At 40.1% G+C, this 9,313-nt stretch overlaps 1 pseudogene; it reads left to right on the forward strand.

Moving 5' to 3' along the window:
* Positions 1 to 5,101: 5,101 nt before the first annotated feature.
* LOC102471256 (small integral membrane protein 19 pseudogene) overlaps positions 5,102 to 9,313 on the forward strand; it is a 4,952-nt pseudogene continuing 740 nt past the window's right edge.

Here is a 9,313-nt window from a genome sequence, read left to right on the forward strand (position 1 = left end):
CCCTAAAAAAAAAAAAACCCCAAAAAAAAAAAAAAAAAAAGCCCTGTAGTCTCTGCATAAGAGAAATTCAAAGTGCCACCCACGGTCGTACTGCTATGGGCTATGCCACCCAAGGCATAACACCACCTGCAGAAGGAATGGAAGCATTAGCTACCAACAGCACTTTGTCAGAGGAAATGATAAACAGAAACAGAAAATGTAGTTGCGACATTCTCCCTGTTTGTGTCTGTGATCAGCCCTAAGTTTCCTCGCATAGCTTCCTTATCCTGCTATTTATTTCACATTCCCACATCCCCCTTACTTCCTGCCGAGCATCTCGACTGTACATTCCCTGAAGCTGCTGGAGATAAAGAATATTAGTAATAATTCTTTGAAAATCTCGGGACCAGCAGTTAGCGTAATGGCTATGTTGCTGGACTCCCACGTGGTTGACCGTGTTTCGAGTCCCGGACCCGGTGGCTTAAACTCATGCCAGGTGGATGTGTGTGCGTGCCCAAGATCCCGAGAGGAGAATGGAGCAGAAGGGATTGCGGCGTGGCCATCCCCCCTGGGGGGTGATTTCTCGCTTTCTGTCTCTCTGTCTTTCTCTGTCTTTCTTTGTTGGCTTCTGGCGAGCGCATGTACCCTATAGCAAAAACCTCTCCAAAAGAAAAAAGAAAAAAAAATCTCTACGGAGGGGCCAGTAGGTCACATGGTAGTTAAGGGTGCCAGACTCCCATGTGGCTGGCCAACCACAGTTCAAGTCCTGAACCTGGTGGCTTGCTTTCTCACTTTCTCTCTGTCTCCCTGTCTCTCTGTCTCTCTCTCATTCACTCTGTCCCTCTCCAGTCCAATTGAAATAGATGAATAAATAAAGTTAAATAAAATAATTTTTTAAAAAAAAATAGAAAAAACAATCTCCAGGGAAGTTTTTTTAAATTTTCACCAGAGAAAGAGTAAGAAAGGGCCTGCTGCTGTATTTGGATGTGCCCCTTGGGTTGAGACTTGGTTGTATTGTAAAGGTGCTAAATGAAGACTCAGTCCTTTCACGGTGTCTAAGGTAGGGCCTTTGGGTGTGATAAGATCATCAGGACAGGGCCCCTATGGCTGAGTTCTGGTGAGTTTATAAGATGGTAGGGAGACTAGAACAGGCAGAAACTTAGGGACAGCTGCTCTACTCAACATCTTGTCTTCTGTCATTTTGTGATGGCTTTAGACTTTCTTCATGGCCAGAACGTGAGCCAAATAAACCTCTATTCTCTTAAATCATCCAGTTCTCAGGTACTTCTGTAAGAAATGCAATACCGGGGCTGGCCGGTGGCATGGTGATTAGGGACGCTGGACTCCCACATGGTTGACCACGGTTTGAGTCCCAGACCTGGTGGCCTGCTTTCTCACTTTACCTCACTCTCTTTCTCTGTCCCTCTCTGGTCAAGTTGAAAATAAATAAATAAATAAATAAAGTTAAATAAAATAATTCTTAAAAATAAAAAGAAAGAAATGCAATACCGGAGTAAGACACCTACTTTCATTGAGTCCTTGGTGTTGCTAGAAGCTGGCCTAGTGCTCTCAGTTGCCCTTTGTGTTCTGTCAAACGTAAGCGATTTGCTGGACATTAACATCCTATAAGGCTACTCGTGTAACCATCGGTACAAAAATACAATCTCTCTGTAATCAAGTCCAAACTCTGTGCAAGCTGAGTAGCCAAAATCTCCCCATCCCAGCTAATGTGATTCGCAGTGCTCTACCAATACAACTTGGTCCTTTGTCTAGTCTTAGTAATTCTTAGACTAATAATTCTTATTAATGACCGTAGTCGTATGATTACCCCTGCTTCCTGATAGCAGCCAATCCAGAGCAAAAGCCCACTTCCTTAAATCCTCACCATAATCACCTATGCAAGTTCAAATCTTATAAGTCCTTTCTAATGCCCTTCTACTAAGTCACCCTGCCGTTCCCCAAGGTGTGTGCTTTCCTTCAATGCAGTAAGCGATATCGCGACTGATTCAATTACAGGTATGTTCGTGGAGGTCTTCAGCTGGCGGGTATTGACATGGGCAGCACGCGAATTGGCCTTCTCCTTTCTGTACACTTTCTAGAGCTGTCAGGAGAAGCCAGCCGATTTGTATTCTGTGCAATCCCCATTTTTTTGCTTTAGCTCCTTAATGTCTTAGCCATTTGATCACCCGTCTGATCTGCCCTCCACTTGCACTATGCCGCATGCCGCTGTTGATGGTAATACGGGGAACTGAGATGCCCTGTATGACACAGATTCCAAGTGTTCTATTTACCCCCGGCAAAGAATTTGGCCGTGTGCTCATCAAATGTACGAGCAATCCCATCCTAGAATCCAAGTTAGAGAGTCTGTTTTCTGGGGCTTCTCTGATAGCAATAATTTTATCAGCTAGGATCCCAGCAGGAAACAGATGGCATGCTCAAAAAGGTAATTAATCAGGTTTACTGTGGAAGGATTTTAAGTTGACACTTTGTCCTGAAAACAAGTTAAAAGCTGGAAAAAAAAAAAACCCAAAAACCTGAAAAATCAACTACTCTTCTTAGATCTGTCTGAGAAGTGAGGTCATAGGGCAAACTGCTGCCCCTCAATTAGAGAGATAAGCAGGGGGATACAGATAATCACAACTCACCAAAGCAGAAACCCACCTCCACAGAACTAGTAATGGAATAGGAAAATTCAAACTTCAGTTGATAAATTGCTAGAGGCGCAATTGGACAGATCTGCGAGATAAATACAGCAAGGTCAGGTGCAGTCATGGGGACCACCGTGCTTCGGCTAATTCTCCCTCCAGGGGCTCTACCAAGCTCTACAATGAAGACCAAAGACACCTCAGGCTTCCAGTAGAGGAGGGGGAAAGGAATTATTTTTATTTAAATTTTCAAAATAATTATTTTTTACATTTTATTTATCATTATTATTATGTTTTAATTTCTACAGGGAGCATGTGCTCACCAGAGAGACAGAAAGGCAAAGTGAGAAAGCAAGCTGCCAGGTTCAGGATTTGAACTTTGGCCAGCCATGTGGTAGTCTAACACCTTAACCACCACGCTTTCTAATTTTCCATGATGGATAAGGAAAAACTCTCAACTCCAATCCCATTTATCCATCCTGTACCACCTCAAGGAGAAGAAGTGTTTTAGCTGACAAGCATTTCTGGAGCGCACAGGCCGGGGCACAGCTCCCTGAAGGACCCAGACCTGACCTAACATAGAACCATGAACACTTTCCCTGCTCCGCTCATGTTGGTACACTATTAAAGGCCTATCTGCTGCAGTTCCGTTTACCTAGAATGTCCTGTCTGCCTTTTAAAAAAAGTTACAAGACATACTAAAAACACAAAAACGCCATTCAGAGAGACATAACAAACAGACCAGACCCAGATATGGTTGGAATGTTGGAAATATCAGATTATGAATTTAAAACAACTGATTAATATGCTAAGAATGACAATGGAAAAGAAAACAACATGCAAGAACCATGGGAATGAAAGCAGAGAGATGGAAATTCTAACAGAGAATAAAAATAAATGATATAGGCAAAAAATACTGTCATAAATATTAAAATTGCCTTTGATGGGCTCATTAGTAGACTGGATAGGGCTGACAAAAAAAAAAAATCTCTGAACATAAAGACATGCCAACAGAAACCATAAAACGGAAGGGGGAAAAGTCTGAAAAGAAAAAAGAGAATATCCAAAACTGTGGGATAGCTACTAAGGTACAAATATGCATGATGGGAATTCTAGAGGGGAAGAAAGGGAGGCAGGAACAGAAACAAAACATGAAGTAGTAACAGCTGTTCATTTCCCCAAGCTAATGTCTGACACCAAACCACAGATGCATGGAGCTCGTGGAACACCAAGCGAGGTAAATGTCCAAAACACAAAGGCAAATTATACGTAGGCATATTATATGCAAACTGCAGAAAATCAAAGACAGAAAGGATAAAAAGCTAGAGGAAAAAAACACCTTATCTCTAGAGGAACAAATACAGTAATTACAACAGACTTCTCAAACGCCACGCAAGAGAAGAGTGGATTGACATATTTCAAGTGTTGGGAGGAAAAAAATCCCACCAACCAAGAAATCTGTATCTTGTGAAAATCCTTCAAAAGTAAAGGAGAAACAGTGACTTTCTCGGACAAAATTTAGGAGAGTTAGTTGCCAGTGGACCTGCCTCACTCTGAAAATGCTGAAAGAAAGTCTTCAGACAGAAGGAAAATGATATAAGTCAAAATTTAGATCTACATAAAGAAAATCACCAAGTAAAAGAAAAGAAAACTTTGATTTTTCTTATTCTTAGTTTAGCTTATCTAAGAGATAATGCTTCATTCAAAATAATAATAGTGACAACATACTTGATTATTATAATTTATGTAAAAATGTAATGAATGACAACAATAATACAGGATGGGAGGTGTGACTTAGGATGATTTTGTTATTATAATGTACTTGAATTATATGAATATATACTAGACTATATAGTTTCATTTGAAAGTGGACTTTTACATTAGCCATAATGTATATTTGCAAACTCTAGGGCAACCACAAAAAGTAAAAATTAAGAACTAAAATTGATATGCTAAGAAAGGAGAAAAAAATATAAAATTCTTTTTTTTTTTTGGAGGCGTTTTTGCTACAGGGCATGTGTGCTTGCCTGATAGACAGAGACAGAGAGACAAAAAGCGAGAAATCACCCCCCGGGGGGATGGCCACACCGCAATCCCTTCTCCTCCTTTCGTGCCTCTCAGGATCTTGGGCATGCACGCACATGCGCCCAGCATGAGTTTTAAGCCACCGGGTCCGGGACGCGAACTGGTTGAACGTGGTTGACTACATGGGAGTCCAGCAACATAGCCATTACGCTAACTGCCAGTCCCAGAATCATATAAAATCCTTAACCAAAACCACAAAAGGCAGAAAAAGTGAAATACAAAAAATAGGAGCAACAAACAGAAAACGTAACAAATATAATATTAACCCAATTATATGATAATCACTTTAAACATCAGTGGTCTACATATACCAGTTAAAGACATATATTATTAGAATGGATCAAAAGCAGTGGGGCATTAGGAACTATCACAAAGTATAATAATAACCCATCATGGGGGTCTGCGTAGTGATTAAGGTGCTGGACTCCCACGTGGCCGACCACAATTCACACCCCAGACCCAGATGCTTGAAACACACCAGCTGCATGAGCAGGGGTGCCCGACGTCCCAAGAAGGAGGTGGAGATGAAGGGATTGTGGTGTGGCCATCCCCCCTGGGGGGTGATTTCTCACTTTCTGCCTCTCTGGCAAACATATGTGCCCTATAGCAAGAATCCCTAAAAACAAAACAAAACAAAACAAACAATCAACACAGGGCCTTAAGGCAGAGTGGAGCATTGTGTCCATAGACCAGAGAAGACATCTGTGTTAGCAGAATTAAAAAAGGGACAATTCTAGAGACCAGGGCTCCAACCAAATATGTATTTTTTCCATTTTTTTCTTTATTTTTAATTTCATTTTCTTTTATACAGTCAATCACATTATTTAGTTTACAAAGTGAATATTTTAACATGTGAACATTTCTCCCTAGTCCAGTTGACTAAACTATATCTTTAACAGAAATTGGCAACCAAATATATTCATGCCTTAAGTATAAACTGTAAAGGGAATGCTAACTTAAGCATGGGCTGCTCCCGTGTCCTCTCAGAGATCTAAGGCTAACGTTCAGAGCCTACGCAATGGGCCCTGACCCTGTGTATGTCATCTGCTTGTGGGACCATCATTGCATCCCTTTTCACACTATGGGAGTTCTATTCCCCTTGGTCTTTCTGTTTCCAGGTTTAACTCATAATGGCACACATGGGATTCAGTATTCACAGAACATCCTAATGTAGCAAGAACCCAAGATGAATTTACTGTATGTTATTTGGTAGAATTCTTGAGTAATAATGAGGATAAATAACATCTTTGAGTGTTTAATATGTTCCAGGCATTATTTTAAGTGCTCACTAATGTTTTAATTCATTATTATTATTATTATTAGAGAGAAAGATTATTGCTAGAAGGCACGTGCACTCACTGGAGAGACAAGAGAGACAGGAAGTGAGAAATAACCTACTGGGGGGTGGTATGTGGCCATGCTGCAATCCTTTCTCCTCCATTCTCCTCTCGGGATTTTGGGCATGCACACACCTGCTTCTGGTGTGAGTTTTAAGCTGCCGGGCTGAGGACTTGAACCACGGTCGACTACATGGGAGTCCAGTGATATAACCATTACACCATCTGCTGATCCCATATTATATCATTTTAAAAACACCACACTATATGGGGCCAGCATGTGGTTAAAAACACTGGACTCCCACATGGCTGACCATAGTTTCTAGCCCTGGACTTGGTTGTTTGCTTTCTCACTTTCCCTCTCTGTTTCTGGTCAAATTAAAGTAGTAATAATAAAAATTAAAATGAAATAAATAACTACTTAAAGAAAGAAACACACTATGGAGTATGTGCTTTGGGGATTTACATCATACATAAGAACAGCAGATAGTGAAGGATAAAAGTGTTTATGAAATCTAAAGCCAACAGGTAACTAATATCATATATATATAAGTGTGTATATATATATATATATATATATATATATAATTTTTATAAACCAAAGTAAAAAAGTAGATAGTAAATTGGCATTTATAGAAGGCAATCTCGGGTGCTTGGCAAGCTTGCAAGAGGACTTGAATTCACTAATAATAAGAGAAACAAACAACAATGAGATTCCACTGTACGTCCACAGAATGGTAAGAATTAGACATGGTTAGGGGAGAACATCAGGTCTGGGTGGGAACTGAGGACGTGGTATACCAGGGCTGTAAACCAGTAGAGGATCTCTGAAAAGTAATGTAGCCAGTCTCAGTGAAACTAAATATGCCCCGTGAGCTCTCTCTTGAGAATATATTCTGTAAACATTCTCACATTGACTCACAGGGGAATTCATGCAAGGCTGTTTATTGCACAGTTGTTTGTGCAGCAGAAGTTAGTAGCCTAATTATTCATCTTTAGAGTAATACATAAGAAAATTCGGTGGATATACACTATGGAATTACTATGCAGTGGGGAGAAGTCGTAAGTGTTCATAGAACAACTTGCATAAATATGTAAAAGCCAGAGAATATATATTAAGCAGGAGTTTCCAAGACGTTGCACATCAGGGAAGGAAGGTCAGTGATTCTTGAGAGACAGGAAGCAAAAGAAGCACCCCCTGTCATTGCCTCCATTTATTATGTAGAGAGAGTTTGGAGGCTACAGCACAGCAGTGGGAGGCCTAGTTGAAGACCAGCGGTCTCCTTGAGATAAGAAGACTTAGCTGGGAGTTTGGGGAGGCCAAGAAGACTAGAGTTCTCAGGGACAGGTACCAGGGAGAAGAACACAAAGAGCACCAGAGATCCACAGAGGCTCCCCTCGAGTCTTCAGTTGAGTACAGATCAGTACATGCATCTGATAAAACCACGTGAAACTGGAGAAGAATCACTTCAAAGAAATCCAGAAATAATGCTGTTAGGTCATGGGTCCAGGAATAGTTCCTAGTCCCACTAGTTGGAGTTAAAAATTGATGTCATTGACAGGACACTGAGTAGAACACTCAAAATATTTTGCTTTAATATTGCCAGAGATAGGTAGGTCATTTTATTATGATAAAGGAATAAACGCAACAGGAAGGTATAGAAATTCTAAACCTTTAAACACCTAGTTACAGAGCTTCAAAGTACTTGGAATAGGGGCCAGCAAGTTCTGTGGTGGTTAAGGCTCTGGACTCCCGCATGGCCAACTGCAGTTCGAGTCCTGGACCTGGTGGCTTGAAAATCATGCCAGACGTGTGTGCATACATGCCCAAAATCCCAGGAGGAGAACAGAGGAGAGACTGCAGCACAGCCACTCTTTGGGGGCGGGAGGTGATTTCTCACTTTTCCTCTATCTCTCTCCATGAGCACATATGCCTTATGGCAAAACCTTAAAAAAATACTTGGAACAAAAATTGAGAGAGCTTTTAAGGAGATGTAGACAAATCCATGATCTACTTCTTACAACATTCAACAGAATAAGCAGAGAGAAATTAGGTAAGGGTATAAAAGACTTGAACGACACTATTAAACAACTTGATCTAATTGACATTTTGGAAAATTCATCCGACAAAAGCAGAATATACATTTTTTAAGTGTGCACTGATCATTTACCAAGATAGACCATATTTTGGGCCAGAAAACAAGTCGAAAACAATTCAAATAATACAAGGTATATTATCTAGCCAAAATGTAATTAAATTAGAAAGCAATAATAAAAGTATGTCTGGACATTTTCCACAATATTTGGAAACAAAATAATAAACAAGTAATCTGTGCATCAAAGAATAGCTCAAAAGAAATCTAGATGATATTTTGAACTTACTAAAGGTAAAAACTTAACATATGTTTTATGGGACTCAGAGACTATAGTATTTAGGCATAAATCCATAGCCCTAAATGCCTATGTTAGAAAAGAAGGAAGTTCTCAAATCATTGGCATCAGCATTGTCTCTTATATGCTAGAAAAAGAAAACAAATCAAATTCTAAGAAGAAAAAAAAAGGAAAAAAATGTATTTAAGACAACGGCTGGAAATCAATGAATTAAAAAACAGAGATACCACAGAGAATGATCAATAAAAACAAAAATCAATAAAATTGATAAACCTCTCAGTAGATTGGTCAGGGGAAAAAAGTAGAAGATGCAAATGACCAATAACAGGACCAAGACAAGAGATATCACTATGAATTCTATAGATACTAAAAGAATAATAAGGAAATGCTATGGACAAGTGTACTTAAGTTAAATGTAAAGAAACACAAGAGACAAATCTCTTGAAAGACACAAATGATCAAAGCTCACTGAAGAAGAAGTGAAAAACCTAGGCTGGCCCTGTGGCATGGTGGTTCAGGGAGTCAGATCCCACATAGCTAACTGCAGTTCGAGTTCCAGTGCCAGTGACTTGCAAGACACCAGGCATGCTTAGTAGTGCTCCGAATCCCAACAGGACGGAGGAATGGGAAAGGGATTGCAGCATGAGCACACCCTATTGAAGGGTGCTTTCTCCTTCTCTGTCTCTACACATTGTAGTGATGAAGAAGAAGAAAGGGGAGGAGGAGGAGAGGATGAAAGAAAGAGGAGGAGAAGAACAAGAAGAAGGAGGGGGAGAAGAAGAAGAAGAGGAAGAAAAGGGAAAGAAGAAAGAAGAAAGAAAAGAAAGAAAGAAAGAAAGAAAGAAAGAAAGAAAGAGAGAGAGAGAGAGAGAGAGA

Source organism: Tupaia chinensis, unplaced genomic scaffold (genome assembly GCF_000334495.1).
Source record: "Tupaia chinensis unplaced genomic scaffold, TupChi_1.0 Scaffold144019_1, whole genome shotgun sequence".
Lineage (NCBI taxonomy): Eukaryota > Metazoa > Chordata > Mammalia > Scandentia > Tupaiidae > Tupaia > Tupaia belangeri.